The sequence below is a fragment of the Diceros bicornis genome, chromosome 38 (genome assembly GCF_020826845.1).
Source record: "Diceros bicornis minor isolate mBicDic1 chromosome 38, mDicBic1.mat.cur, whole genome shotgun sequence".
In the NCBI taxonomy this organism is placed as follows: domain Eukaryota; kingdom Metazoa; phylum Chordata; class Mammalia; order Perissodactyla; family Rhinocerotidae; genus Diceros; species Diceros bicornis.
In genome coordinates this window covers 32171282-32196555 of record NC_080777.1, presented here as the reverse complement: position 1 = coordinate 32196555, position 25274 = coordinate 32171282, and the positions used below count along the sequence as shown (strand labels likewise).

At 43.0% G+C, this 25274-nt stretch overlaps 1 long non-coding RNA gene across 1 annotated transcript; it reads left to right on the top strand.

The window, feature by feature from the left end:
- Positions 1-2382: 2382 nt before the first annotated feature.
- On the top strand, positions 2383-5651 carry LOC131399522 (uncharacterized). The gene is made up of 3 exons (XR_009217156.1): positions 2383-2739; positions 4743-4789; positions 5414-5651. It is a non-coding gene; the product is annotated as an uncharacterized LOC131399522 (long non-coding RNA).
- Positions 5652-25274: the final 19623 nt, after the last annotated feature.

The window sequence follows — 25274 nt, the reverse complement described above, 5'->3', positions numbered from 1 at the left end:
GAGACACATACAAGGATAGTCCTTAAACATGGTAGGGGAATGAATTAATTGTGGTTAGTAGTTATTTAAAAAAGAAAGGAAAAAAATGCATAAGGGAAAGAATTAACCCTGATGGCTACATATATGATTTGGGAAGGTAACTCATTGGTTTGTCTACTTAATAGTATGTAGCACAGAGAGCACTGTACTAGGAATCTGGAGACAAGCATCTGAACATTTAGTTTCAACTCTGCCACTAAAGTAGCAGTCAGACTATGGACGACTTAAGAAACCTTACTTTCCATTTCCTGGAAAATGAAGAGGTTAAGTTCTACAATCACTAATATTATTTCCAAATCAACAATTCTATGATTCAATAAGTCAACAATCAAAAATTATATTCCAAAGTACCTATGTTGAGAAACTGTTTTTCCCAGACACCCTGAAATCAGAAACTATCAGAGAAATAAGACATCTTAATATATTGATACATAGAATGGTCCAAATTTCTTGGAATGTTTATGACCAGCTTTTTAATCAAGATCGTAACTCAGAAAGAGTGTATAAGCAGCTAAACCCACCATATTGACTTGGGTCACCCTCAGGTAAAACTTATATATCTTCTCCCACTTTAACATTCCAAAACAAGTTCACCATACTAATGAGTCCATCTTGTCAAGTTCAGGTCTGTCTAGCCAAAAGTCATTCACGTATATGGTAAGATTTACTTGATATGTTAACAAAGATAAAATGATGAATGGCTTTTTGTATTTTTGCCTGTTTCATCAAGATCTTACATTATAATTTAATAGCTTCAGCCTGCTACTTTAAAGAGCCTTTTGAAACTTGTAATATGCCGTGTCTAACAGGATCTAATAAAAAAATCAGTAGTCCAGAATCCAAAAAAGCTTATTTAAAAATTTCATTACCGCCAATACTTACGCTTCAAAGACACCAATAACCAACATGTCATTTGTTCCTACTGCAGAATTTAATAGGTTATTAACTTCTGGTCTCATCCAAAAGCATAATTAGGATGCTATCATTAAAATGTATATTTTTAATCAGAAATATTAAAACTAATGATTAAACTATTAAACTAAATGATTAACTAAATCTTAAAACTAATGACAAGTAATGATCTGTTGTCTTTTCCTATGGTTTGTCTTTTCTAGAATATCATATAAATGAAATCCTACCGTATTTGGCCTTTGGACCTTTCACCTTGTCAGTCAAATCAAAATTTCAAAGTTCTTGTTCTATGGGCTTTCCAAATCTAAATTCTTACAATTCTGAGTACGGAGACAAAACACGCACTACATACTGCTTCTAAAAACCTCCTCCTTATCGGATTTTAATTTTAGCACCAACTGCCAAGAAAATTTTTTCGACTGAAACTAAAATTCCGTACACATTATATCAATCATCAATTGATCAGTCATCAATCGATGTTAACAGAAGGTGAGTTATTATTAGGAAGTTACATAATTTGTACCAAAGATTGTTAAAATTCCTTTCATTAAATGCAGTTTACAACAATTCACAGGCTTCAAAGTTCGCCTTGCAAATATAGAGTCAATTATCAGAAACCATTAATGGGATCAGGCTTTTCTATAAAAGTGGTCCCAAGGAAGTAGGAAGCTTTATTTGTTTCAAGAACGCAATGAGGTGCCCAATAGCCTGAGCAGAGTCAGGCAGAGGAGCGCTGACCACAGTCCATCTTCTGAAGGAAACTGTTCACCCGGGGATGTCGAGACCTGGCCTAGACCGGGTGGGGGGGGTGCGAACTCAAGGGCGCGCGCAGAGGGCAGGCGACTCCCTGCCGCCCCCTGCACCTCCGCTGGGTGGGGCCCCGCCAAGGCAGAGGGACCGGCGGGCCAGGCGGCGCTCCTCTGCTCCTCCAGAGGTTGGGCTCCCCCGCCTGGGGCAGCCCGCCAGCAGCCCCGGCCCCCGACCCCATCTGCCGCCCCGGACACCGCGCTCCCGCCGTCTGCGCGGAGATCTCTACGCCGAGCCCGCCGCCCACCGCCCACCGCCTACCTCCGCGCCGCCTCCTGCCCAGCGCTCCTCCACACTGCAGAAAGGAGAGCTCCCCAGCGCTGAAAATCCTGGAGGAAAGATCCCGCCAAAGCCCCTACACAAACCAGTGTGGCTGCCACCTCCGCACCAGACCCTCCACCTCCACTGTGCGGCCCAGGGCTCTCCAGCTCGCCGGCCCCTCTGCTGCTCCCAGCCCCGGTTCTGCGCGTGCGCGGGCCTCCGAGGCTACAATGGGAACCGCTGGGGCGGGGGTGGGAGGCGCTGCCGCTCCTAGCGCCGGTCCTGCGCACGCGCGGGCCTCCAAGGATACAATGGGAACCGCTGGGGGGGCGCCAGGAGGGGTAGGGGGATGGGGACCACAGTGTCCCTGAGACGGAGAGCAGAGCGGGCTGGCGCTCTGCAGCCCTTGACTCTGCTCTCCCTGGATGACCGTCAGCTCCTGGAGAAGATCTGCCTTCCCTTGAGGTGGCTTCTCCTGTCCTGAGAAGCATGTCACACGATCTAACATTTGTTTAAAAAAGAATGATGACATCCTTAACACCTGATGTGTCGTGTCCCCAGAAGAATTCTCTGCTTCCCCAGAAGACTAGACAGCGAGCAGCTGGGACCGAGTTCTGATCCAGGAAGCAAGGATGCTGAGGGCACAGCTGTCTCCCCTCTGCCGGCTCCTACCCCTGATCTGTGGCCCTGATGGGGAAACAGCGCTGGGGACTCGTGCAGGTGACAACGCTCAAGTGTTTGCCCACCATATTACATTTCTTATGGTTGAGTGGTTAAAACGGGAGGCTAGCTGTCAGTTTTTCAGATGATTTCACTTGCAGAAATGTCTTTGGACAAAGAAGTTTGTTTTCATTTCTGATTTTTAAAACCAATAACGATAATTAAAATACTTATTTTCTTAATCTCATTGGCATGCTAAAACAAACAAGTCACTTGGTTTTCACCAAATTGGCCACATTTTCATTAAAACTTTGGAAGTATTGTTGTTTGAGGTAAAGAAAGCATTTGGGAAGAACAATTACCCTTGGATAATATCTTCCCAGATAAATGTACAAACACACAGTTATGAGCCATTTTGAGGGGCCTGGGAAATCCAGTTTGAGGTCTACAATGGATCGTCCAAAGTAAAAGTTAAATTAGTAATTTTCTGAGGAGTTTGCAAGTAAATGTTCATGTCGCCTTCATCAAATAGGTCTGGTGATTTAAATGAAGATTGAGCTTAATGATAAAAGTTTTCAAGAGACTGAGAAATACTGAGTAAACGTACTTAAAAAAAAAAAGGTGGAAATTGAAGTAAAGCCCGCCATTATCCACTTTAAAACAGAGTCACAGTAGCACTATTGTCAAGGTATAAGAAGGAATAGAAATGCTTTATAAGGTCAATTCTTCACTTCTAAAGGACCTAACATGACATTCTAGAAATCTCCATAGTCTTTCACTCATCTAGATTTAAATTGCTCAATTTATATTTTAAAGACTAATGAATCTGTGGGAAAAATATTCAAGGTCATTGTTTAATTGTTTTTCATTATTGCAAAGTACATGTGTATAAAGTGTGGCTGAAATCCATGGTCTTGGAGAAGAAAAATATAGAGAACTTATTTATCACTCTCACAGTGTGTCCTGACTTAATCCTACAAATGTCCCAAGAGTAAAACCTCAGTGAGTTCCATTCTGTTCTTAGATATGACATCTTTCATTCATAATGAATATTCTCAAATTAGGTTCTAGTTAGTAATTATGTTCCTGATGCAAATAGGCAATAAAAACAAATCCATGCTTGACTAAATTGGGCTCAAGAGGACTGCTTAGAACCAAAATTTGTTTTTGGTTTTGTTTTTCTTTATCAATTTCTTTCTTTCTCCTCAGCGGAGTCGGCAGATAAATGACACAGACAGCTGAGAGACTGAGGGCAGGGTCTTGAAGAAAATGGGATTTCCTGATCTTCAAGATCCTTTTTATCTTTAAAATTCTATGATTTATGCTATTTATATGGGGATTCATTTTTTTCATTTTTTCTAATAGTGAGACTAACAAAAGTTAGCACCTGTGGAACATTTTTCCTCGTAAAAATTTAAGTTATTCTGACAATTGTTAATATTTTAACAAGCCATTAAGAGCTAATCTGATGTTCAGAGGATTTTTAGGGTAGTGAGACTGTTCTGTACGTAATGGTGGCTACATGTCACTATATGTGTGTCAAAACCCATGGAACTGTACAACGCAAAGAGTGCCCCTTAAACTAGGGACTGTAGTTCATAACAACGTTTCAATATTGTTCATTCATTATAACAAACGTATCACACTAATGCAAGGTGTTAATAATAGGGGAGATGGGGCTTGGGAGAGAGAGGAGGGGCAGTGTGAGGGGTGTATGGAGCTCTATGTACTATCTGTTCAATTATCTGTAAATCTAAAGCTCTACTTTTAAGAATAAAGTTTTTTAAAGTTTGTTTGAAAGGCACCGAAAGGTGAGCTAACACTGTAGGGCATCTATTATGTGCAGAAGGGCAAGGAAGAAGTTGAAATGATTTAAACAGTCCACCTTGTGACAGTTTGAATTGCGGTGTTTCTGAAGCCTTAGACAAGGGCAGGACATGGAATTTGAGACATGGATGAAATAAAGGAGACGAAAGACATCAGCGTGATCAGACCTGATCAATTAATATTTAGGACAAATTACTAAATTGGATGGATTTGTTTTTATTTTCTTTGCTTTTTAGAAACCTTACACCTGTCTATGAAAGCCACACGTGCACAGTGTCAACAGGTATGTTTCCTACCGAGCGGCACCTGCTTCTCTCCCTCTGCATCTTCTATTCCTTTCCCCCGCCTCTCACTACCTCTGACTGATGGTCGCTGTGTCTATCTCCCTTCCTTACTCTCCCTCTCTCCTGTTTGTTTGTTTGTTTATCTTTGTGCTTCTTTCTCCTCTAACACATCAGACTAACCATAACCTTCCTGGTCACTGTTTAGTTCCACTGAAGGAACTCAGTGGTTTCCATCAAGAAATGATAGATCAGTGTTCTGGGAAAAATTTCTCTATTTCAGCTACTTCTCCACCCTCAATCTGAAGCAGGAAAATTTCTTGAACGTTGAACCAATTTTTTATATTTTTTTTTTTTTTTTTTTGGTGAGGAGATCAGCCCTGAGCTAACATCCGCCAATCCTCCTCTTTTTTTGCTGAGGAAGACGGCCCTGGGCTAACATCTGTGCCTATCTTCCTCCACTTTATATGGGACGCCGCCACAGCATGGCTTACCAAGCAGTGCGTCGGTGCACGCCCGGGATCCGAACCAGCGAACCCCGGGCCGCCGCAGCGGAGCGCGCGCACTTAACCGCTTGCGCCACCGGGCCAGCCCCTATTTTTTTCTTTTTTGAATCCAAATTTCAGAGCTCCTGGTCATATTGGAAAAATTCCTGAAGAAGGCTGCCTGGAGTTGAGCCGATACTTCTTCCTATGGCCATAAAGAGGAATCCTTATTTTGTCCATGGGGCCTCAGGAGAAGCCCTCGTGAGAGAGGAATCCTTGCTAACCCTATGTTGTACCTAGGACTGGCTTCTCCTAAGACAGTGGTTCTCGAACTCCAGTGTGCATTAGAACCGTGTGGAGGTCCCCTGCAACACAGAGTGCTGAGCCCATCCAAGAATTTGTGATCTAATAGGATGGGGGGACCCAAGAATTTACGTCTCTGACCATTTCCCAGGTGATGCTGCTGACCAGCCACACTTGAGAACCACCGGCTTAGAAGCCCTAGGTTTCAAAGGAAGCTTTGCTTGAGCAGACAGCCAAAACTATCAAAAGCTTAATCAAGATTCACCAACAACTTGAATGTGTTGGCATTTGGATCTAGAGGCTCCTGAATTTTCAGGGGCTAAAGCAAACATTACTCTGAGTTCAGGGTTTGTGACTCTCCTAAGTGTCACCCAATTCCTTTGCTTGCTTCCGTCAACCCCTACCTGGCTAGGAAAGAATATTAAAAACAAAGCCAGCTTTGATTATTTAATCTTCAGTCAATTAAGACATTTTTGAGTGAGGTTTTTTCTTTTTTTTTAATTTATTGTTTTTATTGATGTTTTAATGGTTTTTAACATTGTGAAATTTTGGGTTGTGCATTTTTGTTTGTCCATCACCATATATATGTCTCCCTTCACCTCTTGTGCCCACCTCCCCACCCCCACTGCCCCTGGTAACCACAGTCCAGTTTTCTCTGTCCACGTGTTGGTTTATATTCCACATATGAGTGAGATCATACAGTGTTTGTCTTTCTCTTTCTGGCTTATTTCACTTAACATAATACGCTCCAGGCCCATCCATGTTGTTGTAAATGGGAAGATTTTGTCTTTTTTTATGGCTGAGTAGTATTCCATTGTATATATATACCACATTTTCTTAGTCCAATCGTCAGTCGAGGGACACATAGGTTGCTTCCACTTCTTGGCTATGGTGAACAATGCTGCAATGAACATAGGGGTGTATAAGCCTCTTTGGATTGTTGATTTCAGGTTTGTTGGATAGATTCCCAGTAGTGGGATGGCTGGGTCATAGGGCATCTCTATTTTTAAGTCTTTGAGGAGTCTCCATACCGTTTTCCATAGAGGCTGCACCAGTTTGCATTCCCACCACCTGTGTATGAGAGTTCCTGTTTCTCCACATCCTCTCCAACACTTGTTGTTTTTTGTCTTGGTGATTATAGACATTCTACCGGGCGTGAGGTGGTATCTTAGTGTTGTTTTGATTTGCATTTCTCTGATGATTAGTGATGTTGAACATCTTTTCATGTGCCTATTGGCCATCTGTATATCTTCTTTGGAGAAGTGTCTGTCCATTTCCTCTGCCCATTTTTTGATTGAGTTGTTTGTTTCTCTGTTGTTCAGTTGTGTGAGTTCTTTCTATATTATGGAGATCAATCCCTTGTCAGATGTATGTTTTGCAAATATTCCCTCCCAGCTGGTGGTTTGTCTGTTCATCTTGATTCTGGTTTCGTTTGTCTTATAGAAGCTCTTTAATCTGATAAAGTCCCACTTGTTTATTTTTTCTTTAGTTTCCCTAGTCTGGGTAGGCATGTCATCCGAAAAGATTCCTTTATAACCAATGTCAAATAGTGTGTTGCCTATATTTTCTTCCATGAGTTTTATAGTTTCAGGTCTCACCTTCAGGTCTTTGATCCATTTTGAGTTAATTTTTGTTAATGGCAATAGTAGATGGTCCACTTTCATTCTTTTGCATGTGGCTGTCCAGTTTTCCCAACACCATTTATTGAAGAGACTTTCCTTTCTCCATTGTATGTTCTTAGCACCTTTGTCGAAAATTAGCTGTCCATATATGTGTGGTTTTATTTCTGGGTTTTCAATTCTGTTCCATTGATCTGTGTGTCTGTTTTTGTACAAGTACCATGCTGTTTTGATTTTGAGTAAGATTTTTTTGACAGAAGGGCAAACTTTATCTACACTATTGGAAATGAATTATTACTGATAACAATGGTTATTTACTGAGGTCCTAATATGTCTCAAGCCCTATACATACTTTGATTGCTCTGCTTCTCAGAACCCTACGGCATCCCAGGTGTGTTTACTGTTTCTCTACCACTCCTCTAAGGAACTCCCCAGAGCACACTCATATTTGACCTCACCATGCCTTCTCTCATTTAATTTAGCAGTAGATTAAAATTACAGAAGAAACTTGAATGGGTCTTGAGCCCCAGCAGGAGAAGGTCTAAAGTCTATCTAGGACAAATGGCTTAATGTTTGTTTCTGAGAAGTTTCCAGGGACCAAGACTCCACAACCTCCAGAAACCAGTTCTGTTGATTATTAATATCTCTAATCAATGATCTACATTAATTGTTTTCTTGTTGATTGGTTGATTGTCTGCTATATTACTTTGCCATATAATAAAATTTTTCTTTGTGTTATTTAAATAATTTTCACTTTATATCCACTTTTTAAATTTAGCCTTCTCTGGACTTCCTCATACATTGAAGATGGTAATTGTCACCTATTAGCATTTTCCTCTTCAGTTTAGATAACCTAAGTTTCTTTACTGTGTTAAAAATATTTAATACGTTTTGTGTTTTTTTTCTCCAGTTCTTCTCTAGGTTCACTTTATTAGGTAGTATAGTGGAAAGATGACTTCAGAGGTCCTGTGTGGTAAAGAATCATCTTTGTACTGTATTCAACATGAATAAAATCTCTATTAGTTTTGTGTTCAGTCTAATCTGGAATCTGAACCTTTCCTTCCTTCCTCCCTCTATTGTCTGGAATAGTTAATAATCCCAGACCTAGAGTTTTGCTTGTGGAAAGTGTTTGTTGTCTTTGTTGGTTAGTTGGCTTGACGTTCTAACAATTCAATTTATTTAGTAGATATGTGAGTTTTCCTATTTTATGTTATTTTTTGTGTCAGTTTCAGTATATTGGTTTTTTATAAAGTGAATTTTGACCTTTGATATCTAATTCACAGTCCTAAGTATTTCACAAAATGGTGTATCTCGTTAAGATCTAAGCACTCTGTAGAGGATATTTCTTATTTGATTTCTGATACTGGTCATCTGTGTTTCATTTCTTTTTTTTTCCTTAATCAGTTTTGCTAGTGGTTTATTAACTTTATTATTATTTTAAAAATAACTTTTAGCCTTTGTTTCTTTAGTATTTTTCTATTTCATTGATTCTTATCTTTATTATTGTTTCCATTCTGTATTTTTTCCAGTGTTATTCTCTTTTAATTCTTGAGACAGAAGCTGAGATTGTGGATTTCCTGTCTTTCTTCCATACTCATACATTCGTTTAAGGCTACACACCATTGCCTTCTAAGCACAGATGTAGCTGATATCTCTTGTCTTCCCTAGTGTATTTCTAAACTCTGTGCTGCAAGCCATGTCTGCCCCATAGGATCTCCAGCCCATGAGCCTGCAACGATGTCAGCCTTCGTGTGTCTCCATCCCTCTACCTGAAGCTCATATCTTCTGTCCAGTGTCACCATCTCATATGATTGCAGCCCATGTCTGACCTTTTGTGTTGTCAAGTTTTTCTCTCCCCTCTGTCCATACCACCTCTCAAAAGTCTCCATTCCTTGTTCCTGTAGCCCATGCCAACCCATATGAGTCTCCATCCCATCTCTCTAAAACCCATGTCAGACAACTAATGTCATTCTCTCACGTAATTGCAGCGCGTATCTTTCCTCGAGTGTCTCTATCTCCTGTGCCCACATTTGATACCAGACCTCACATGTCTCTCTCCTTGTGTCTGCATCCCTTTCCATCCCTGAGCATGCCTGTCCGCTGTGCGTCAGCCCACGCCAGCTCGTGTTTGTGTACGTTCTCTGTGCCTCCAGCCCATCTAGACAACCAGTGTTTTCATTTACTATTCCTCTAGCCCCTGTCCGAACTTGTGTGTTCCCTTACCCTGTGCCTGTAGCCCATGTGTGCCTCAAGTATCTTCACCCAGTGTCCCACACTTGGGTGTCATTCACCTGTTAAAGGATATCATGGTTCCTTCTAGGTTTTGGCCATTGTGAATAAAATTGCTTTTTAGATGTTCTTAGCGGTCTGTGTGTGGATGTATATTTTCATGGTAGTTGGAGATATACACTGGTGCACAATATAGTGACACTATGCTTAGCTTCACAAGAATTAGCAAGATGTCTTCTTAAAAGGTTATACTGTGTGTATTCCCATGAGCAATGAATGAGATTTCCTATTGTCCCACATCCTCACCAGTAATTGGTATTGTGAGTTTTTGGTTTTTAGCTATTCTACTACAAGAGTAGAGTATCTCATTGGTGTTTTAGTTTGCTTTTTCTTAATGCACAATGGATTTTATTTTCCAATAATTCCTTGTTGTTGAGCAATTTATATTTGCTTATTTCCCATGTATATATATATTTTTGGTAACTTGTCTATTCATATTTTGGTCTATTTATTTTAATTTCGGGAGTTTGTTTTCTTGTTGCAGCGTTTGACTGGTTCTTTGAATATTTTGCATGCAAGTCTTTCTGAAGATATGTGTTTTACAAATGTATTATCTTAGTCAGGAGTTGTATTTCCACTCTGTGAATGCTGTCTTTCCCAGATTGGAGAGTTTAAATTTAACCAAGTCCACATGATCAATTGTTTTCTTCATGGATTGTGCTTTTTGTGTTGTATATGAAAACAAATCATCAAACTATAAATCATGAAGATTTTCTCTTGTTTCCCAGTATGATTTTTATAGTTTTGCATTTTATATTTAAGTTGATGAGTGATTTTGAGTAAATTTGTGTGTAAGGTGCAAAGTTTGTGTCTTTGTTCATTTATTTCCATAGGGTCGTCCTTTTGTATCATCACCATGGTTGATGATTACTAGAGACTAAAAGACTAAGGACTAAAAGACTATTATTTTTTATGTTAGAGTGCATTTACTGTCATGACCAAGATCAAGTTGTCTGTACTTGTAGAGATCTATGTGTGGACTTTCCATGTTTTTTCATTTACCTCTGTGTATATTCATTTTAAAATATCACGGTCTCTTGATTATTGTATTATTGTAAAATATCACAGTCTCTTGACTTTGTAATTAACCTTGAAATTGAGAAGTGTGAGTTCATCAATTTTTTCTTCATCAGGATTTTCTATCTGACGAAGAAAGTCTGTATGTCTGTGTTATATCCAATGCTGAAAACTAACAAGCTTAAATAAGCTTTTATTTACCAAATATTATTTCATATCACGTTAACTGGAAAAACATTTGGATTTAGAAATAACTTTTCTAAGCACTTGCTTCAAGTTAATTGAATAGAGCTCTTAATTTTGACCATAACCTCCAGAGGTAAAATACAGTGCACATATAACATACATGTAGACACACACATATAAAGAAGAGACAGATGTTGGGGCCGGCCCAGTGGCTTAGTGGTTAAGTGCGCACGCTCCGCTACTTGTGGCCCAGGTTCATATCTCGGGCGGACACCGACCCACCGCTTCTCCGGCCATGCTGAGGCCGCGTCCCACATACAGCAACTAGAAGCATGTGCAACTATGACATACAACTATCTACTGGGGGCTTTGGGGAAGAAAAACAGGAGGAGGATTGGCAATAGATGTTAGCTCAGAGCCGGTCTTCCTCAGCAAAAAGAGGAGGATTAGCACGGATGTTAGCTCAGGGCTGATCTCCCTCACAAAAAAAAAAAAGAAAACCGGTACTCAACTCGGCGTGCCAGTGGCAGTTTGGTGAGAAACTGCAGAGATAGATTGTATGTATAACTGAGATCAAATGGTATTTGTCTTTCTCTGTCTCAGTTATTTCACTTAGAATAATGACCTCAAGGTCCATCCATGACATCACAAATGGCAAGATTTCTTCTTTTTTATCGCTGAATAATATTCCATTGTAAATATATACCCCATTTTCTTTCCTTTTTTTTTTGTGAGGAAGATCAGACCTGTGCTAACATGTGCCAATCCTCCTCTTTTTGCTGAGGAAGACTGGCCCTGGGCTAACATCGTGCCCATCTTCCTCCACTTTATATGGGACTCCATCACAACATGGCCTGACAAGCGGTGAGGCAGTGCACGCCCAGGATCCGAACCCCGGGCCACCACAGCGGAGCACATGCACTTAACCACTACGCCACCAGGCTGGCACATACTACATTTTCTTTATCCACTCATCTATTGATGGACATTTAGGTTGTTTCCATATCTTAGCTATACAAATAATGCTGTAATAATCACAGGGGTGCATATATCTTTTCAAGTTAGTGTTTTCATTTTCTTCGAATAAATACACTGAAGTGTATCTATTTTTAATTTTTTCAGGAACCTCCACTGTCTTTTCCACAGTGGCCACACCAATTTAAATTCCCATGAACAGCACACAAGTGTTCCCTTTTCTTCATATCCTTGCCAACACTTATTATCTCTTGTCTCTTTGATGATCACCATCCTTACACGAGTGAGATGATAGCTCTATGTGGTTTTGATTTGCATTTCCCTGATGATTAGTGACGTTGATCTCCTTCTCATGTATGTGTTGGCTATTTGGATGTGTTCTTTGGACAAACGTCTACTTAGTCTTTTGCCCATTTTTCAATTGGATTGCTTTGATGTTATTGGGTTGTATGAGTTCTTTATAAATATTCTTATGGGTTGTATAAGTTTTTTATAAATTTTGGATATTTAACCCCTTATCTGATACGTGGTTTGTAAAATTTTTCTCCCAGCCTTTTGATTTTGTTGGTTGTTTCTTTTGCTGCGCAGAAGCTTTTAAGTTTGATGTAGTCTCATTTGTTGATTTTTTCTTTTGTTGTTTGTGGTTTTGGTGGGATATCCACAAAATCATTGCCAAGACCAATGTGGAGGAGCCTCTTGCCTATGTTTTCTTCTAGCAGTTTTACAGCTTCAGGTCTGAGAATGCCCAAAAGGCCGGGAGGAGCAATGTCCCTTTTGTTGGAGCTGAACAGATTCAGTCTCTCATTTCTCTATCAAGCAGTTTTGTTCAGACCTTATAAACACAATTCTTTCCAATTTTAAGCCAAATTAAAAAGGTCAGCTTGCCCCATTCACTCCAAAAGTGCCCCCTAGGCTCCTCTGGTCTAGGAAATACCCCCTGGGTTTCTATTTCCTAGGAATTCCGCCCTAGGTTCCTCGCACCTAGGGAATGTACCAGTACCCCCTTAAGACACCTAGCCTTAAGCCTTGAAAACAGCTCAAATAAACTCTGAACCGTTGACTTACAATAAGGAGGTCCGGGTTTCAGGAGAACTCACCAGGATCACCTGAAGAATGCAGTGATCTGGGGGGCACAATGGGCCCCTATTAGTACCCAATGCCAGTTCAGTATAGATTCCAGGTGGTCTCTGGTGGGTTTCTCTGAAATCCTGCCATGACTACACCAACAAATGTCTACGTCAATAATCCATAATCAATCTATAAATCAAAATTGGAGTGAGTTTATTATGAGCCAACTTTTGAGAACCATGGCCCTGGGGCTTCCTTCCATAAGGAGGGAAGAGCACCAAAGAAGTGGGGTGTTATACCATCAAAGAGCATGTATCACATAGGATTGTAATGTCCCTTTTACTATAGCGACAAGATCACCCTGTCAGATTGCCTAGCCAGAATAGCTATTGATGGACACAGCGGGGAGCAGGTCTGCTGTCTCGATGGGCTTGGCTGGTGTCGGGTCTGTTGTCTCGAACTGGGTGGTCATAGGATGACTGCAGCAACCAAATCCTAGCTTAGGGAGAAATGCTCATCCTTAAGGTACTGCCAATGAGGGGGAAGTTGCATCCTTATCTTACGGGCATTTACTCTTCTCTTTGGGACATGGGAAAACAGATACACAATGCAGGAGACAGGCCCTTTTGGTAAAACAAACTTCAGCCAAATTAATTTTACCCCAAATGGCTTTCTCATGTGCTCCAATATATCCTGTTGCTTGCCATTTATTTATCAGTTCCTTAGTACTCATTGTGTGTCTGTTATGTATATAGAATATGTAATACCCTGGGGAAAACAGGCGTTATACCATATGGTGCCTGGAGGCAAGGAGCTTATAACCCTACTTGGAAAATAACTACATTTCTGAAGTGCTAAACAGAAATACAGCAGAGAAAAAGACATGCCTCAATGGTCGAGGAAATCCCACAGCAAAGTTATTAATTGAATGCAAAACTTAGCGACAGTCAGCACCAATGCCAAGAAAGCTCTGGAGACTCAAGTTTGCTCAACTAGCTTCTCACAACAAAGCAAAGATTCAGCACTGGTTCTGGAGAGACCTTGATGTGGACATATGGTGATGACTTTGAATTCCTCTGAAGAGAATTTTTTAATTTTTTTTTTTTTTTGTGAGGAAGATCAGCCCTGAGTTCTAACATCCATGCTAATCCTCCTCTTTTTGCTGAGGAAGACCGGCTCTGAGCTAACATCTATTGCCAATCCTCCTCCTTTTTTTTCCCACAAAGCCCCAGTAGATAGTTGTATGTCATTGCTGCCCATCCTTCTAGTTGCTGTATGTGGGAGGTGGCCTCAGCATGGCCGGAGAAGCGGTGTGTCGGTGCGCGTCCGGGATCCTAACCCGGGCTGCCAGTAGCGGAGCGCGCGCACTTAACTCCTAAGCCACGGGCCGGCCCTGAAGAGGATTTTTTAAACACAGGAAATAATGTGTGATTATTCTAACTAAACGTAGATTTTTAAAATGTCAAAACGAGTGGTACCCCTGGTTTGTTATTTCTGAATAACAGCTGTCATTGTCTTAGCTCTTTCCGCATAGTGTTTACTCCTGCCTCACACCAGCCCTATGAACAGGGCCAGGGCGGGTATCATTCCTGATTTCCTGATGAGAACGCTGAGGCCTTGTAAAGTTAGGACATCTGTCATGGTGCCAGTATTGATGATACCCTAGGATTTTTGTCTACTCTGTATTTTTTATCTTCTGTAATTGCCGTTAGGTTTCGATATAACTGATAACTTGCTACCTTGATTTTTCAAATGAAACCCACAAAGGTTGTGGGTATCTTTTGGTACCTTATTAAGCAAATGAGGAAAATTAGATTACCAGCTACAGCTGCTGCTCATATTGACAAACCATTTCATTTATTTTTCTACCTGACAAGCGTGTTCATTCAATAGACATTAAGTGGCTGTTATGCAGTCATCATCACATTGTCAAGAGTGGGGGGATTGACAGGACAAGTGTGCACACTTCTCATGCTGAGGAGGCTTTCATTGCACTTGAGGGAAGATGAGATACACTCAGGAAAGTGTTAAGCCTCCACCCTTCCAGACAGCACAACATTATTGTCAAAACGAGGAGTGCAGGTGTGCCGTGTCTGTGTGTTGATTCCAGAGGGGTCCAGGTGAGCTGGGGCTTCAACCCGACTTTACTGATTGATGAGACTCTGTGAGGGGAGGACCAGGGAGGGCCTTCTAGTGGACTGGAGCTAGACTCAGGAAACAGGGAGAGACGATTTTGCGGGGAGGACGGGAAGCATGTAGAAAAATATGTGATAGTCTGGTTGAAGAGATGGCATCTGTAGACACTAAAAAGCCATGAAAGAAATTGTGTTTTCCTTATTTTCTGCTACTGGATCCATGAGGTGAAGGAGAGGTTTTGAGATTTCATCACAGCACTGCAACGTGTGACAGTCTTGGGGTGTGGCTGAAAGCCTGGAGGACCAACTGAACTTTCCATATATATATAGTTTATATGGGGTTGTATAGAGTGCTTATAGCATACTTTGTATTGGGGTGAACCTGCAATCCTAAGTGAAACCATTTATCCCTTTGGCTGTTGGTGTTGCCTGTTTTATATGGAGCCAGTGAAGTACAAGATTGAGTGGCATTGTATTAAGATGATGATGCGCTCTAGGCAAGAGTCCCTTCATCAGGGGATGTGCAGCTTGCTACCCGGATAAATGCCCGGCTACACCTTCCATGAAAGTTTCACATGATACAGACATGAAGGAGGCAGGATCCTGTGCCTAAAGGCTGGCAACAGGCAAGGAGACGTTTTCCTAAACCAGCAGCTGGCACAGCGCTGTCAGGACATCACGCCTGACATCCTCTCTTGCCCGAGTCATACCTTCTTCCACTAAGTATGAAGATATTCTCTGATGTTTTGGCCAATCGACATGTATGGGATGCCTTCAGTTTCACCAATGAAAGCTCATTTGTAAATTCATGCTAATTAAATGAACCACTCATTTCACCAGTGAAAAGCTATTTCTGATATTCAGTAAGCTAAGTAGCAAAGCCTCTGATGCTTATCAAGATATGACTAGCTTATGGGCCGGCCCCATGGCTTAGTGGTTAAGTGCGCATGCTCCGCTACTGGCGGCCCAGTTTCAGATCCCGGGCATGCACCAACGCATCGCTTCTCCGGCCATGCTGAGGCCGCCTCCCACATACAACTAGAAGTATGTGCAGCTATGACATACAACTATCTACTGGGGCTTTGGGGGAAAAATAAACAAATAAAATTATTAAAAATAAATAAATAAATAAAAGATATGACTAGCTTAAAGAGACTTGAATAGCTGAAACGCACAGCCACGTCTGAAATGTGACACTTGCTGATACAAGACTAGCTGACCCCTGGAATCTGAATTCTCTATTAGGGTCAATGACTGTCCCTGAAGGTAAAGCTTGAACTAACTGATCTATGCATTGTGTATTACCGTCAATACTGAAGAATATTTTATGAATTTTTTAATTTGTTAAAAAAATTACAGAAAGAGCATCTCCTGTCCATCAGCTAATTCAGTCTACTTTATAGTCTCAACATGATGACTACAGTATGTTTTTTGTTTTTAATTTGCTCTTTACCTCTGCCACACAGTTATTCTCTTCTCTTTGCTTTATAATCAACAAAGGTTTAGGGAAATATACGTATAAGTAAGTGAAATATCATGAGGAGAACCGAGGACAAAAAATGCATATGGGAAAGAATCAACCCTGCTGGCTACATATAAGATATGGGAAGGTAACTCACTGGTTTGTCTACTTAATAGTACGTAGCTGTGGGAGATCAAGATTTGGCCACCCTGAAATCTATCTCTTTACCTTGGTTGTTTTCTCTGAGGACATTTGACCTCCCCCACTAACTGCCTAAAGAATTTGACATGGTGGCTCCTTTCTGGAACAGATCTATCATGATGGCTGTAAAGATAACGTAGGGTAAATGTTACAATAGGAAAGGCACCGACAAGCCCCTCTTATCAGAAGTTCTGTCTCTCTGGCCACATTCTCTGGATGACACTGCGAAGAGTTGCCAGACAATCATTTACATTTATAAGGGAAATCTCCATTTGTAAAGGTATCTCCCTCTCTGTTTGGAGAAGAGAGGGGGATAAGCTCATCTCTAGTGACTTGTCAATGTGGAAGGTGAGGCCTTGAGCTACATAATAAAACTTACTCTTGTTTACTGTGCTTTAGTGGTAATCTCCTGTAACTGACTCCCCCCACCACCAAAATCCTCCTTTGTCATTGGCTGAAAAAAGATATTTAAGACTAGAATTTCTGCTATTGTGTTGAGAAACACAGTGTCCCTGCTTTCTCCCATGTATACATGTTATTAAACTTGGTATTATTTTCTCCTGCTAACCTGTCTTTTTGATTATTTGGCCAGCCAGAAGAACCTTAAGCACAGACAGCACTGTACTAGGAATCTGGAGACAAGCATCTGAGCATATAGTTCCAACTCAGCCACTAAGTAGCAGTCAGACTATGGATGACTTAACTTGAGAAATCGCACTTTTCATTTACTGGAAAATGAAGAGGTTAGGCTCTACAACCACTAAAATTATTTCCAACTCCACAATTCTATGCTTCAATAAGTCAACAATCAAAAATTATATTCCAAAGTACCTATGTTCAGAAACTGTTTTTCCCAGACACTCTGAAATTAGAAACTATCCGGGAAATAGGATATGTTAAAATATTGATACATAGGGCCGGCCCCGTGGCTTAACGGTTAAGTGAGCGTACTCTGCTGCTGGCGGCCTGGGTTCGGATCCTGGCTGTGCACTGACGCACCGCTTCTCTGGCCATACTGAGGCTGTGTCCCACATACAGCAAATAGAAGGATGTGCAGCTATGACATACAACTATCTACTGGGGCTTTGGGGGAAAAAATAAATAAACAAAATTTAAAAAAAAGTAATTCAGAACAAAAACCACCATCCTAGTTGATTAATATTTAATGGGGACTCTGTCAGTCCCAGAGCTGCTGACAGAGGCAGTTCCCAAAGCTCCAGCAGGTCCCGGGAGAGGACAGCGCTGGTAATCAGTGTCGTCAGAGTTTGGATGAGGCGTGGTCATTCTGTGGATGTTAGAACTGAGTGGAGTGCTCAAATGCAGCCCAGTGACTCTAGACCTGAGCTCGGCTCAGAAGCCAGTTGACTTGTCATTCGCTCTGAGCATGGTGTCTTCCCTCTGCTCGTGCCCCTTTTTGCCATTTCTCATGCTCCTCCTGACTCTTTCTCTTTCCTACACCTTCTTTCTTATTTTTTCTCTCTTTCTTACTTTTACTCTCTATTATATTCCTTCTCCTTATCAATTTTTTCTTCCTTCTCTTATTGTTCTCATTCATTTTCTTTTTACTTTGTAGTACAGTTACTCTGTAACAGTTTAGGCAGGAACGAGATGCGCACCAGGAGCTAGGCCCTGGGCTCTGCAACTTATGGAGGCCAAGAGATGATGAGCAGCCTTGTACTCAGTGATGGGCTGCCAGAAGCTGCAAAGGAGGGTCGGTCTGCAGCGTGTGAGGTGCTGTCCCCAGCTCTGCCAACCACTCAGTGCCCTAAATGGCTTCCCGAGTCCAGCAAGAGGCAGCCAGTAGGGCCACGGATCCCAGCTGGGCAGAGGGAGGACCAGGCTGGACCAGGGCAGGGCACAGGCCCCGGAGTGGAGGTTCATTCAGGGAGCAGGTGTAATCAGAGCGTGATTGTAGACTAACAGAAACCATTGTGGGGTGGGGACCCCAGTCCTCTCGTGCCACAAGTAGCCAAATCCTGCACACTTCCCCAAGGAGAAGACTTGGGACACCAGCGAGGCTCCTCATCCCTGCGGGATGCCCTGTCTTGGTGCGGGCAGGGGTGAGGAAGGCACATGGGTGCCAAGGCATTTATTCTAAGATCCTGATCCCCTTTCCCGCAGCCTACTCGTCCTTTGTCCCACCTGATCACCTGTACCTGGCCTGAACACAGCCCTACTGGCACAGAAGAGAGTTTTCCTATCGGCCTGACAGCAGCCCTTTCATCCTCCTCTCTCCCTCCGGGGACTGAGGAAAGCTCCCAGCCCGGCAGGAAGCCATCAGATAACAAACCCTCCCTGGCTGTGCTCAGAAACACTCCTCCCCTGGGGCTGACTCTCTCCTACCTCTGGCCTTTGTCCTGCTTTTTCTCCTGAACCTCATCTCTTGGGCTCAATGTAACCCAGGTCGTCACTTCCAGTTCCCCCGGGAGCCTGCGGCCCAGGGAACTCCTCCCCAGCTGCGTGGACGGTGTGGTTCTCAGCACAAACCCCAGCCGGGGCTGGCAGGAGTCCTGAGCAGCTGCAGTTGGCACTTGTCTAACAGTGAAACTAGTGTTGCTACTCTGGGATCGCCTCCTTGTTTGTAGCAAATACAGCCCTCCTCAGCAAAATCCCCACCCTCTTCAAAAGAAATGGTTCTGCTTATTTTTGCTCACCTCCAAATATGAGTCTATATCCAGGGAACTAGCATATCTTTGAAAGGTGCCTCCCTAGAAGAGGGCTAGGGCCTGGGTTGCTGAGAGCATTGCTGGGAGGGACGGACTGAGGCTCCTAAGGAAGAGACCCCATCTCCATGCCCCAATCTGATAACCAGAAAACAACGGATGATAATAGTTTTATAATAACAACTTTGAAACCAGTGATAATAGCAACAGTGATCACTTCCCTTTATTCAAGCACCTGCCCTGTGGGCTGGGCCTGAGGTCAGCACGTGAAATGCGTTGTCGGGAGAAGAGGGAGAATCTCCCTCTGCCCTTTTCCTTAAGGTTCTTAAGGCTGGCCAAATAATTAACAAGACAGGTTAGCAGGAGAAAATAATGCCAAGTTTAATAACATGTATACATGGGAGAAAGCAGGGACACTGCGTTTCTCCACAATAGCAGAAATTCTCGTCTTAAATACCATGTTCAACCAAAGACAAGGAGGATGTTGGGGGTGGGGGTGTCAGTTACAGGAGATTATCACTAAAGCACTGTAAACAAGAGTAAGTTTTATTATGCAGTTTTAAGGCCTCACCTTCCACATTGATAAGTTTCTAGAAATGAGGTCATCCCCCCTCTTCCCAATACAGAGAGGGAGATACCTTTACAAATGGAGACTTCCCTTGTAAATGATTGTCTGGCAACTCCTCACAGGGCCATCCAGAGAATGTGGCCAGAGAGACAGAACTTCCGATAAGATGGGCTTGTTGGTGCCTTTTCTATTGTAACCTCTATCCTACATTATCTTTATAGCAGTCATGATAATAACTCCTTCCTGAAACAGATCTTTTGTTTTAAATTCTTTAGGCAGTTTGGGAGGGGAAACTCAAATATTCTTCCTGAGTTCCCTGAGTCCTTATTGTCTTCAGCTCGAAATAATCCACATACCAGAGCAGTGCTTCCTGGGGTAGCTTGCCCTGAGCACCATCAGCGTTCTCTTCCATCCTCACTCTGACCTTCTACAGGTGAGCAAACTGAGAGTCAGAGGGGCCCAGTAATTGCTCATCGCTGAGTTCATTAATCACGGATCCAGCTCAACCAGTGTCATCTCTCATTGCTCGGAGGGTTAAATTGGACAGTGTCTACTACCACACACATTAACCAGCCCTCTTGGTGATCTGGTCATGGTTGTAGAATTTGAGGCATCAGCAGACAAATAAGAGGTTTTGTGCTTTTCTTGGAGTAGGTGGGGTATTTTTTCCAGACGCTCCTCCCCACAAAATTACTAACATCCTAAGATTCCTGAAAACCCACCAAGGCTCTTAGCAAAGTTGGCAACTCACAGGTCTCTTTTCCCACCAATGCTATTTTTAAAAAGCAGTTAAATGGCGCCACCTCCTGGAGGAGGAGTGTTGCGGCAGTCAGAACAGGACAAATAGAAGAGTTGTCCTATTCTCAGACTAAGGGGCAAGGTGTGTTCTGCTCCCCCCCAGACGTGCTGGAGCCTACGGGAGTCAGTCTTTCCATGAGCCAGTGCGATTGCCAGGTGCTCAAAAACTAAGCCATTCCAGGGCCGAACATTAAGGAAGCAACTGTATAAAGTGCATTGGAGGAGGAGTGGAAAGAGTAAGTGCAAAGGCCCTGAGGCAGGATGGGTGGGTGGAGTTCGATGGATGGAGATAAGACCAGTAGTGGTGTGGGGCACAGAGTAATGAAGAAATGTTGTTTCCTGTACTCCCGTCCTCCTCTCAGTTTTGCCGTCTCTTTTCCACGTGGTTCAGACTTTTAGATCAGACCTGCTTTCTAGCTATTAATCTCCATTTCCTTCTCTCTGAAATAAGAACACCTGTCTCCTTGGGCTGTCAGAAGGATGATGTGAGCTCATGCCCATAGAGTGCCCAGCACAGCAGGTATTCAATACGCATGCTCTTTCCCCCTCCGTGACCACAGTCTCCACCTGAGTATCTTGGGTGCCAGGCCTTCTTCCTAGGTCTGGCCAGAGGCCCGGCATTCCCTTGTTCCTGAGAGGTGGGGGCAGCCTGTCTCTGACTTATTTTCTGTCCCCACAGGATAATGCACAGTGAAGTAAACGAGACAGAGATCATCCAGGAAAACATAGCCATGGAGTGCATGATCATCAAAGGCTATGAGACCCACCTGGACACCAGCCAGACTTTTGTGAGACAGGGCATGGCACCCTGCCTCGCCCCAACCTCAAGGTAGGCCCCAGCAGTGGTGGCATTCGGGGACACCACCAGTTGGTTTGGCTACCTTGTGCCAAAAACCTGCCAACATGATTGTGGAGTATTCCAGGGCTGCTGGAGGAACGTGACAGCTGTATGTAGATGTCAGTATCTGCACACATGGATGCAGATATTACTGGTTTTCACAGTTCCCTTCTCTCCAGATGTACACATGGTTCTTCCCAGATGCCTTTGATGTGTCTGTGGATGTCATAGTAAACACTGACATGTCCTTTTGGGGAGAGAAGAGTGGAGGATGAAGACAGATACTGATTGTACCCGTGAATCACAAGCATGTTCAGCATCCGAGTGGAAGTCGTGTGGGTCAGTCCCTCTGTCCCTTGCTCATCATCCTTAGCCCCTTGCGGGAGGCCGTGATCATAGCACTTCCCACGGGTAGGAGGTTGCCTTCACCCTCAGCCTCCACTCGCCTTGGGAGCCGTGTTTGAGAGGCACAGCCTTGTGAGGGGGCAGCTAGAGGCTGTGACTGAGGGGACTGACTTCCACCTCGGAGACGTTAGAGCCACTAGGAGTTTGAGGGTCAGCTCTTCAGATTCAACTTGCTGTGGGACCCTCAGCTTCTGCTTGCGTGCCCCCGAGGTGACCTCCACCTCAGATGGGCCTCCTGAGTTCCTTCTATCCAGCCCTGGAACTCTCTGAGCAGATGAAAAGCTCGCCAGACCCTCGTGCGCCCTGTGCAGCTGCCTTTGGCCCCTGCTGCCCTTAGCAAGGGTATTGTTGACTTGGAGTTCTGTTCTGAGCCCCTCTGTGTGGTCCCTGTGCCTTTTCCCTAGGCTGACCCTGTGACCTGCTGGGCCCAGAGCCAGCCTTCCCGTGTCCTGGCTCCCCCTGAGCTGCATTGGGTCCAAGTTGGAAGTGCCCCAAAGAATGACCTCTCCTGGGGTGGGCAGTGTCACCACAGTCCAGGAATCTGCTCCATTGTCCTGAGCCCAAGCATTTCCTCCCCTCCTGAGGGGCTTGGACTTGAAGACTAGACAAGGGGGCCCAACAAGGTTCCCGGCAGTGATGGATGTGGGCAGGAGGCAGAGTGGTGGCCCAGAGCAGGCCTGGGGAGATGGAGCGTCAGGGAGGGCTTCCCGAGGAGGCATCACTGGATTCGAGTCTTTAAGGGTAAGTAGGAGTGCACAGGGTGGAAGGGTGAAGGATGGGGCTCCTTCCAGACCAAGGAGCAGCACTCAGGAGCCACAGGTAACTTGCCCTGGAACTAGAGTGGGAGCAGAGAGGGGAGGCAATGGTAAGGAAGGAGAAGTACTGGACCAGCCTGCTGGCGGGCCTTGAAAGCCTGAGTCCCGAGGACAGTGAGGAGCTGGCGGAGTAAGTGGGGAAAGGAGACCTGGAGCACGTCTTAGGGGAGTGGGGATGGCAAATGTGTTCATCACAGTCCCCTGCTCTGCCCGGGAGTGGCTTCTGAGTGCACCTTGTTGAGAACTGGGGGGCTCTCTGGGCTCTGCAGCCCAGCATGTCGTGACTGATGGGTGATGTCTGCTGCGACTGTGTGTGGCAGCAGATGCCCTGTGTCTCTTGCTCATCCCTCTGGGTCAGAGCCAGCTCCACACTTGTCCAGCCTCCTGCCTCCTCCAGACCCAGCCCTAAAGAGGTACAGCCTTTTAGATACAGGATACAACCTTCCTTAGAGAGGGAATACAAACAATACCCTAGTTGGCCTAAATTCAGCCACCAGTCAAGAAAGCCTTCAGGTTCAACAATATACTTATCTTAATTTCAATCACAGAAACTAACTCCTAATCTAATACTGCATTAATCTATTAATTCATAGAAGTACTACTGTTACTATAAGCAACAAGAATTATTTCTCCTTGCATAATCTTATATCAGAACAGATAATCACCAAAAGTTAACAATAAAATAAATTCAACCCAATAATTATTTATTACATTAATTGTTAACCCAACACAGGTAGGCATTCAAGGAAAGATTTAAAAAAGTAAACTCTGCAAACACAGCCCCCACCTGTTTACCAAAAGCATCTCCTCTGGCATTTCTGGTGTTACAGGCATTGCTTGCCCAGTGACACGGTGTAAAGGCCGCACTGACTGGACCCTGCAAAGGCAGCATCATCATTTGTTGTCTAAATGAGGACTTGTATGAACAGCCACTCGAGGGTTTTACTCTCTTTTACTTTTAATCAGTGAAATTGACCTTTCCCTGAAGAGGCGGGAATGACAAAATAAGACGAGAAGACCCTGTGGAGCTTCAATTAATTAAAAAAAAAAATGGTAAGCCAAATCAAGGGATAACAAATCTTAAATGGATTAACAATTTTGGTTAGGGTGACCTCAGAGAAGGAAATAACCCCTGAGTGATTAGACCAACTAGTCAAAATATTTCATCACTTATTGATCCAAAATATTGATCAACAGAACAAGTTACCCTCGGGATAACGGCACAATCCTATTCTAGAGTCCATATCCACAATAGGGTGTATGACTGCGATGTTGGATCAGGAAATCCCAGTGGTGTAGCCACTGTTAATGGCTCATTTGTTGAATGATTCAAGTCCTATGTGATCTGAGTTCAGACCAGAGTAATCCAGGCAGTTTCTATCTATTCCGTATTTCTCCCAGTAAGAAAGGGCAAGAGAAACAAGGCGTACTTTACAAAAGCACATTCAAACTAATAGATGATATAATCTTAATCTAATATATATGTATATAGCCCTGCCTATGAACGGAGTTTGTTAGGCTGGCTGATTAATTGCATGAAACGTAAACCTCTATAGCCAGAGGTTCGATTTTTCTCCCTAACAGCATGTTCATAATCAATCATCTTTTATTAATTGTCCCCAATCTACTTTCCATAGCATACCTTACACTAATTGAATGAAAAGTATTAGGTTATATATGACTTCGTAAAGGACCACACATCATTGGCCCCATGATCTGTGGAGACAACAGTATTTACATCAGTGTTACAAGGCCATCGGCTGGAGTTCACACTGGAAAACTTACCCAGGAAGACAGCCTACAAAGGACCCATTAGCACACAACAGAACAAGTAATGTGGACTTTTGTCGATGACCCTGTGAAAACATACCTGGAAGGACACCCTACAAAGGACCCACTAGCACAAAACTGAACAAGTCGTGTGGACTTTTGTCGATGACCTAGTATTTAAAATGGTAGGATAAAGATGCAGGACTCTAAAGTGTTCATGGAAATGCTGAATGCACAACTAAGAAATAAGGAATAATCGACAAGGTAAACCAACTTCAATAGATTTATAATTGCTTACATGTACACAGGAAGAGTTTTTGCTGAACAATTAAGTATTCGTGTATTTGTCTTGATGAAAACATGAAACTTTATATTGAATAAAAATGGGCCATTTTCCTGTATTAGTACATTACTACTCATCATTTAGTCAATTTCTATAGTTAATGGAGTTATAAACATAATTACAAAGTCATGCATCCATCAGAAAACAACTATGAATGAATCTGGAAATTGTAGGGCCAAAAATAATGTTTTCAATATTATGTATTAGAACATGTATATACATAACAAGGATGAGAGAAGACTTTGATTAAAGGAGATTAAAATGTAATCTAATCTTAAAAGAGTAAAAAGGGTGTCAGTCCTGGGATACTGGGGATAGGCAGTAAAATTTCACAGAAATCTGAGACTGGAAATGGGCCATTCCCTACTTTCATTTTTTTATTGTCGTTGCCAAGGGAATTTTTCCACCAAGAACAGAGAGATGGAGGAGAAAGAGGACATGGAAGGATATTACAGACGTGAGAAGGTTTCCATTTTCAGGACACCTTAGAGCAGCCAGGTGTCCATATTCTAGACCATTTAACCACAAAGAATTTCCCCTGGGAGAT